The sequence below is a fragment of the Argopecten irradians genome, chromosome 13 (assembly GCF_041381155.1).
Source record: "Argopecten irradians isolate NY chromosome 13, Ai_NY, whole genome shotgun sequence".
In the NCBI taxonomy this organism is placed as follows: domain Eukaryota; kingdom Metazoa; phylum Mollusca; class Bivalvia; order Pectinida; family Pectinidae; genus Argopecten; species Argopecten irradians.
Window position 1 is genome coordinate 11423477 of NC_091146.1, and position 8948 is coordinate 11432424.

At 42.6% G+C, this 8948-nt stretch overlaps 1 pseudogene; it reads right to left on the minus strand.

The window, feature by feature from the left end:
• Positions 1–4279: 4279 nt before the first annotated feature.
• On the minus strand, positions 4280–8479 carry LOC138306134 (uncharacterized; annotated as a pseudogene).
• Positions 8480–8948: the final 469 nt, after the last annotated feature.

The window sequence follows — 8948 nt, forward strand, 5'->3', positions numbered from 1 at the left end:
TGTTTTTCATAGAATTTTGGAAAAATGTAAACAATATATATATATTATATTTATATATGATACAAACATTTTTTAAATTACCAATAAATAAAGAAACGGGAAACAAGCCGACCGGGGCGACGTGCATTGCTTTCATTTTTGTTAAAAATGATGGGTGTCAAATGTAAACATTACCTCTGTGTCTGTGTTCGCCCTACGATCGAGTCTTTGGGGTGGACGGGCGTGAGATCCTCTGACAGAGGTCAGTTATAAACATATCCTCTTGTCTTTGTTCTTTGAGAATTTAATCGTGTGTACTGTAGATCTATTATAAAACATGCACCGATCCACGTGTTGACAGCTATGCATCACCACAAATACATTGTATCCATCGAACACAAGTGAAGTGTTCTATCTATCGATGGTGATGGATCTAAGCGTAGATTATATAATCACATGGCTCCCAACGATGCAATATGGTTGTAGTTTGGCCCTAAATTACCTTAGTTGTCGATGGGCCGTAAAACTCAAACAAACAATGTAATATCGTCAAGTCAGACGACAATCTCAAACACATTGACCTACTTGAACACTGGTGTTTTGACGACTTCGGCAAACTCCAGCGTGTAAGCGCGCATCAGCTTCACCTCGCTGCACAATAACGGTCACCGAGTTCACACATGTGGCCGAGTACAAATACTTTACGTTATTACGCTATATATTGACTTTTAGCAAAATTGAATATCTAATTAAAGATGCTCCATCGCCGACAGAGCATAAATGATAGTCTTCCTTTGAACAATAATTGGTGTTTAATCGTGTACATATATGCCTAATTAAAACAAAAAATAATATAAAATAATTTATTTCGCCTTTGGTGCATGCGCAATCATTACTTCATTCCATATAGGATATAGTGTTACGGAATTTTTTCGGGATGCAATTATTTTTCGTATTTTGAACTCTAATTAAAATTAGAAGTTCAAGCTTTTTAATGGTAGTAATGGCGTAAAGTAAGTAACTTTTGTAACTGAAGAAAAATACTAAATAGTCTTCTCCTGTTTTTGATAGTGAAAAAATACCATTTGTCAGCGGTGGAGCATCTTTAAAGGTCTTATCTTATTAAATAAAATTATCTCTGAAATTTACTTTGTTAATCATGTTTATTTTACGCTAAAATATTGAACTTTTTTGTCGTCGCGGATGAATAATTTTATCTTACATGAGTCATCATTCGCTGTTCAATATTGAGTAAGCTCATCCCACTTTTGACCGACTTCTATTGAATAATTACGTCACTTTCAAATGACGATTTTATTGCATGGAATATAAACAAAAAGTCGTGTGAGTGTAAATATAGGGATTGGATTTCGCTTTTATGTTAACCATGCTTTTATGGAGCAATTCCTCTAAGAATATATTCAATATGAGGCGCTAACGCGCCCCATAGAATTTATTCTTAGAGGAATTGCTCCAAGCATGGATAACATAAAAGGGAAATCCAATCCCTATATATATACAACACACAAGGTATGTAACGCTAAAGGTATGTAACGCTAAAATCAACCTACACTTAATCCTAAACTGTCCAGTCGGAGAGACCGCAGAGAGGAAGTTGTTCTCTCTCGGCTCCGAACTGGACACACATATTTTACACATTCCTATCTATTGAGAGGGGAGGATCCTCCTACATGCCATGCATGTGATTCTCCTCTCACAGTGGAGCATATTTTATTGCATTGTATTGATTTTAAACACATACGAGATAAATACTACGATGTCTCCGACATGTACACTTTGTTTCATGCCGTGAGACATAATCGTATTTTTAATTATCTCAAAGAGATCGGTATTTTAAGCAAAATATGAACGTTTTCTCATCATACATCGTATCAACTCAACATTTCATCGTTTCATCAACATTGTGCATGAGTTTTCTCATGTGTTTTAGCCAAATTTATTTTATCCCATGCAAACCTTTTTTTTCATCAAATTAACGTTTACAATCTGTGTTTTAGTCCTTACTTGCTTTTTCTTACCCTGAACTTTTATCCCGATATTAATGCATGACTTGTAGTTAGGCCCTTAATGACCCTAGTTGTCGATGGGCCGTACAAACTCAAACAAACCGCTCAAACAAACAAACAAACAAAGTAACGCTAAAAGCACACATTTATTGAACAGTTCGCCGTAATAAATTCACATTCCAGGTAGTACATCCGCAAGCTGCCACCAAAGCTTGGCCAATATCGATGTAGTCAAATTGCCCAGGGATGTCAAGCGTCCCCGAGACCCCTGGCCAAACACAACCGGAAATGACGTCGGGGCTCCTGCTAGATTGTTTGTTTGTTTGATTAATTAACGTCCTATTAACAGCTATGGTCATGTAAGGACGGCCTCCCATGTATACGGTGTGTTGCGTGTATGTTGTGCGGGTTGCGTGTTTTTGGGAGACTGCGGTATATTCATGTTGTGTCTTCTTGTATAGTGGAACTGTTGCCCTTTTTAGAGTGCTACATCACTGAAGCATGCCGCCGAAGACACCAAGCAACACACTCCACCCGGTCACATTATACTGACAACGGGCGAACCAGTTGTCCCACTCCCTGTGTACTGAGCGCTAAGTAGGAGCAGAAACTACCACTTTTACAGACTTTGGTGTGTCTCGGCCGGGGGACAGAACCCAGAGCCTTCATCACAGGGGCGAACGCTCAACTCAAGGCCAAAAGTGAGGCGGTGCCAAGGGAGGCATTAGGAAAGATAAAGTCAGTTAGGAAGAAGAGAAAAGATAAGATCCTAAATTTAGTCGCCTTTCACGATCATGCAATAGGGGCAGCAGATAAAAAAAAGATAGATTTTCCATTAAATGACTCAATGAATAAAATCCATGCCTGAATATCTAAACGGGCTGGCTTATTCAGTCTAATGTAATGATGAGGTCTTGACTTGCCTTTAGTTAGATTAATCAATCTACGTAGGAAAGCTCGGCCAGGCACAACAACACAACAGGCATAATTCAACAAGCCAATTAAAGATTGTAACTCCCTTAAAGACACCTTTTTCCTGTGTTTGATTGAATGAAGGGCCAACTTAATTTTGTCAAATTTCTCTTGTGGTAATCTTGTGCATTTTCATAGTGTCTAACTCTATCCCTAGAAATGTCAAAAACAGTTGAAGGGCCCTCGGTTTTCTCTGATTTTATCGGAATGCCCAACACAGAACACATATTTATAAACTGTGACAAACTTACAGAACATATACCCGATTCTGGTAAACCTACAAACAAAAAATCATCAAGAACATAAAGCATGTTCGGTATCCCAAACTTTGTACAAGCAATCCACATTTTCTCAACAATTGAACATGAAATTGAACAGCCCATTGGCAAACACTTATCATAATAATACTGACCCTGAAAAAAGATACCCAGCAACTGATGGTCACATGGGTGAATGGGGTCAATACGAAAAGCTGACGCAAACAACCTTGACCAAGTTTTTAGCTCACCTGGTCCGAAGGACCAAGGTGGGCTTATGCCATACTGTGGCGTCCGTCGTCCGTCGTCCGTCGTCCGTCCGTCCGTCCGTCCGTCAACAATCGACTTCTTCTCCATAACCGCTGGTCGGATTTCAACAAAATTTGACTGGTAGCATCCTTATGGGCTACTAACTGAAAATTGTACAAATGATGGGGCTGACCCCCCAGGGGCCTGAGGGGCGGGGCCAAAAGGGGTCAATTTGGCTATTTCCATATAAACGACTTCTTCTGAAACCAAGCATGGGATAGCACCCATAATGCAATGGTAGCATCCTTATAGGGTGGGGATTCAAAATTGTACAAATGCTGGGGCTGACCCCCCAGGGGCCTGAGGGGCGGGGCCAAAAGGGGTCAATTTGGCTATTTCCATATAAACGACTTCTTCTCTGAAACCAAGCATGGGATAGCATCCATAATGCAATGGTAGCATCCTTATTGGGTGGGGATTCAAAATTGTACAAATGATGGGGCTGACCCCCCGGGGGCCTGAGGGGCGGGGTCAAATGGGGTCAATTTGGCTATTTCCATATAAACGACTTCTTCTCTGAAACTAAGCATGAGATAGCACTCATAATGCAATGGTAGTATCGTTATAGGGTGGGGATTAAAAATTGTACAAATGATGTGGCTGACCCCCCGGGGGCCTGAGGGGCGGGGTCAAAAGGGGTCAATTTGGCTATTTCCATATAAACGACTTCTTCTCTGAAACCAAGCATGGGATAGCACCCATAATGCAATGGTAGCATCCTTATAGGGGTGGGAATTCAAAATTGTACAAATGATGGGGCTGACCCCCCGGGGGCCTGAGGGGCGGGGTCAAATGGGGTCAATTTGGCTATTTCCATATAAACGACTTCTTCTCTGAAACTAAGCATGAGATAGCACTCATAATGCAATGGTAGTATCTTTATAGGTTGGGGATTCAAAATTGTACAAATGATGGGGCTGACCCCCGGGGGGCCTGAGGGGCGGGGTCAAAAGGGGCCAATTTGGCTATTTCCATATAAACGACTTCTTCTCTGAAACTAAGCATGGTATAGCACCCATAATGCAATGGTGGCATCTTTATAGGGTGGGGATTCAAAATTGTGCAAATGATGGGGCTGACCCCCAGGGGGCCTGAGGGGCGGGGTCGAAAGTGGCCAATTTGGCTATTTCCATTTAAATGACTTCTTCTCTGAAACTAAGCACGGTATAGCACCCATAATACAATGGTAGTATCCTTATAGTGTGGGGATTCAAAATTGTGCAAATGGTAGGGCTGACCCCCCGGGGGCCTGAGGGGCGGGGTCAAAAGTGGTCAATTTCCATATATATATGACTTTTTCTCTGCAACTTAACATGGGATTACGCTCATAATGCAATGGTTACATCCTTATAGGGTTTGGATTCAAAATTTTGCAAATGATGGGGCTGACCCCCCCAGGAGCCTGAAGGGTGGGGTCAAAAGGGGTCAATTTAGCTAATTCCATATAAACGACTTCTTCTCTGCAACTAAGAATGGAAGAGCACTTATAGTGCAATGGTAGCATCCTTATAGGGTTGGGATTTGAAATTGTACAAATGATAGGGCTGACCCCCGGGGCCTTAGACGGCAATAGATGCGAGGTCAAAAGGTCAATTAGGTTACTATTTTCATATAAATTACTTTGTCTCTGAACCTATGTATAGGATAGCATATTTGTATGGTATCAATAGCATCATTGTATGGTTGTGATTCAAAATTAAACTTTGGGAGTCAATTTTGCTTATTTTTCTAATTGTCAGAGTCTTGTGATAATTACTAACAAAAAACCAGGTGAGCGATACAGGCCCTCTGGGCCTCTTGTTTAATGATGCTAACAGCATCATCGACAGTTTGATAAGACACTGAACAAAATTCATCTGGAATATGGTCATTGATAGATAGCCCTTCAGGAAAAGACAAATGTTGAAACATTCGAAATTCACCAGGTTCCTTCTTTGGAACCAAGCCAATGGGAGAACATTGTAACAAGTTAAACGGAGGGTTGTGAAAGGGACCCGCTATTCTCCCTGCCATAATTTCTTTGTTTAGTTTCTCCTGTAATATATCAGGATGTTGAAAGGCTGATATCAGATTTCGACTTACTCTAAATTGCTGTGGGCCTTCAAAGTTTATACGAAAACCTTTTAAAAAACCATTACTCAAATACTTCTTTAGATCCTCATCATAGCCTGTCAAAAACCTGATCAAGATATTTGCTTTGACTGGTGTAACAACTTAAGTACCAGTCGACTGCATACTACTTTGCGCCGAACTGATTTTTGTTTGGGACTTTGGAGTTGTTTGCTCTCTTTGAACAATTGAGGACGGAATGGGACTGACCACACTGGAAGCAAGAATGCTGGTATGCACAAGATTGCTTGAGACATTTGCCTTTTTAGCTCACCTGGCCCGAAGGGCCGGTGAGCTTATGTCATGGCGCGGCGTCCGTCGTCCGTCCGTCCGTCCGTCCGTCCGTCCGTCGTCCGTCCGTCCGTCGTCCGTCCGTCAACATTTCCTTTAAATCGCTACTAGTCATAGAGTTCTGGATGGATTGTAACCAAATTTGGCCAGAAACATCCTTGGGGGAAGGGGAACAGAACTTGTATAAATTTTGGCTCTGACCCCCAGGGGGCAGGAGGGGCGGGGCCCAATAGGGGTAATAGAGGTAAATCCTATAAATCGCTACTTGTCCTAGAGTTCTGCATGGATTGTTACCAAATTTGGCCACAAACATCCTTGGGGGAAGGGGAACAGAACTTGTATAAATTTTGGCTCTGACCCCCAGGGGGCAGGAGGGGCGGGGCCCAATAGGGGTAATAGAGGTAAATCCTATAAATCGCTACTTGTCCTAGAGTTCTGGATGGATTGTAACCAAATTTGGCCAGAAACATCCTTGGGGGAAGGGGAACAGAACTTGTATAAATTTTGGCTCTGACCCCCTTGAGGCAGGAGGGGCGGGGCCCAATAGGGGAAATAGAGGTAAATCCTATAAATCGCTACTTGTCCTAGAGTTCTGCATGGATTGTAACCAAATTTGGCCAGAAACATCCTTGGGGGAAGGGGAACAGAACTTGTATAAATTTTGGCTCTGACCCCACGGGGGCAGGAGGGGCGGGGCCCAATAGGGGTATTAGAGGTAAATCCTATAAATCGCTACTTGTCCTAGAGTTCTGCATGGATTGTAACCAAATTTGGCCAGAAACATCCTTAGGGGAAGGGGAACAGAACTTGTATAAATTTTGGCTCTGACCCCCCATGGGCAGGAGGGATGGGGCCCAATTGGGGAAATAGAGGTAAATCCTATAAATTGCTACTTGTCCTAGAGTTCTGCATGGATTGTAACCAAATTTGGCCAAAAACATCCTTGGGGGAAGGGGAACAGAACTTGTATAAATTTTGGCATTGACCCCCCGGGGGCAGGAAGGGCGGGGCCCAATAGGGGAAATAGAGGTAAATCCTAAAAATTCTACTTGTCTTAGAGTTCTGCATGGATTGTAACCAAATTTGGCCAGATACATCCTTGGGGTTAACAGAATTCGTATAAATTTTGGCTTTGACCCCCCTGGAGGAGAAAGAGTGGGGCCCAATAGGGAAATTAGAGGTAAGTATCCAAATTTCTTCAGAAAAGAAACAATGAACTTATATTCAGAACATTACTTGGCGTTACAAACCAGGTGAGCGATACAGGCCCTCTGGGCCTCTTGTTTATGGAAGGCATAACATTGTCCAGTTGGTATTCTGGATTTGTGTCTCGCACGAAATCACGAAATCCCTTTGAGTTACCTCGAAAGGGCTGGTCGGTACTAGGATACGACCTAGGGGTGTTTGCCATTACCCAATACTCTGTATGGAATTCTCCCCAAGGAATAGATCTGACCTCAATATCACGTCTAACATGTTGGTCGTAATCCAACCAAGCCATTCCCGCTATCCTACTCGCCAAATCTCTGACCAACTCACCATGTTTAATGACATGAGGGGTTTCTTTAGGGTATTTTCTCTGAATAAACAGCCACAAACCTCAAAACTGCTGTTGTCCATTGCTCAATGTTGCTTATAACATTTTTAGGTTTTGATTTGGTCACTTTGAAATTTGAGTGACCAGTAGCCTGAAAGCTTATGGAGTCGGAATGTGAAGCTCTCGTTTGAGGCAGCAATTTAGCAAAGTTAACATATTTATTTTGCCAAATTTTGTTTTTCAATTTAACATCAATTTGACTGGATATTGGGCAAGAAAGGCGAGCAGAAGATGGGGTAGCGAGATCATCATCAGAACTTTCATAGTCACTGCTACTACTAGTAATATCACTATTACTGCTACCACTACTAATGTCATTGTCAGATTCTGTACCTGATGGTGAAAAAGATGGTGACTCTCTACGCGTTCGCTTTCGTTTGTGGTTCCGAGACCGTGATCTGCCTCTGGCATCCAACCTGGACAGAACTTGCTGCGTGATATTATTTATCATTTCAGCTTGCCGCTCCTCATTGGTTAATGGTACCGGCTGGTCCATTAATTGAGCCGCCTCATGGTCACCATCATGATGACCATATCTTGAGGATACCTGCAGCCTTTCTTGGCTGGCCGATCCTGTTGCTGCTGTTACAGACCTCTTTCTCGCAGGCCCCTGTCCAGCACTAGCTAGAGTTGGCATACCTGTGACTTGTGCACGGGACCTGGCAGGTGGTACTGCTGTCATCCGTTTTTTGGGCACAGGTTGACTTTGTGCTGTCTTTTCTACCTGTCCACTGTCCTTGCTCTTTCTGACCATCTGTAACATCAATCACTTGTCAGCCAATTCAAATTAAACACTGCCATATATTATCAAATGAGTCTGAATGGCTGAACAGGTGCTATGTATAAATTAATTCATTTTCATGACCAACCATGCATAACCTTTTGGAAGTTTGGTTGATATATATGCCAGGTAGGGCGTTAGAATTGTACCTGCTGCCCCTATTGTATGATCGTAAAAGGCGACTAAATTTAGGATCTTATCTTTTCTCTTCTTCCTAACTGACTTCATCTTTCCTAATGCCTCCCTTGGCACCGCCTCACTTTTGGCCTTGAGTTGAGCGTTCGTCCCTATGAGGAAGGCTCTGGGTTCTGTCCCCTGGTCGAGACACACCAAAGTCTATAAAAGTGGTAGTTTCTGCTCCTGCTTAGCGTTCAGCATATAGGGAGTGGGACGACTGGTTCGCCCGTTGTCAGTATAATGTGACCGGGTGGGGTGTGTTGCTTGGTGTCTTCGGCGGCATGCTTCAGTGATATAGCACTATAAAAAGGGCAACAGTTCCACTATACAAGAAGACACAACACGAACATACTGCAGTCTCCCAAAACACGCATTACGCACTTCACACACGCTACACACTGCATACATGGGAGGCCGTCCTTACATGACCATAGCTGTTAATAGGACGT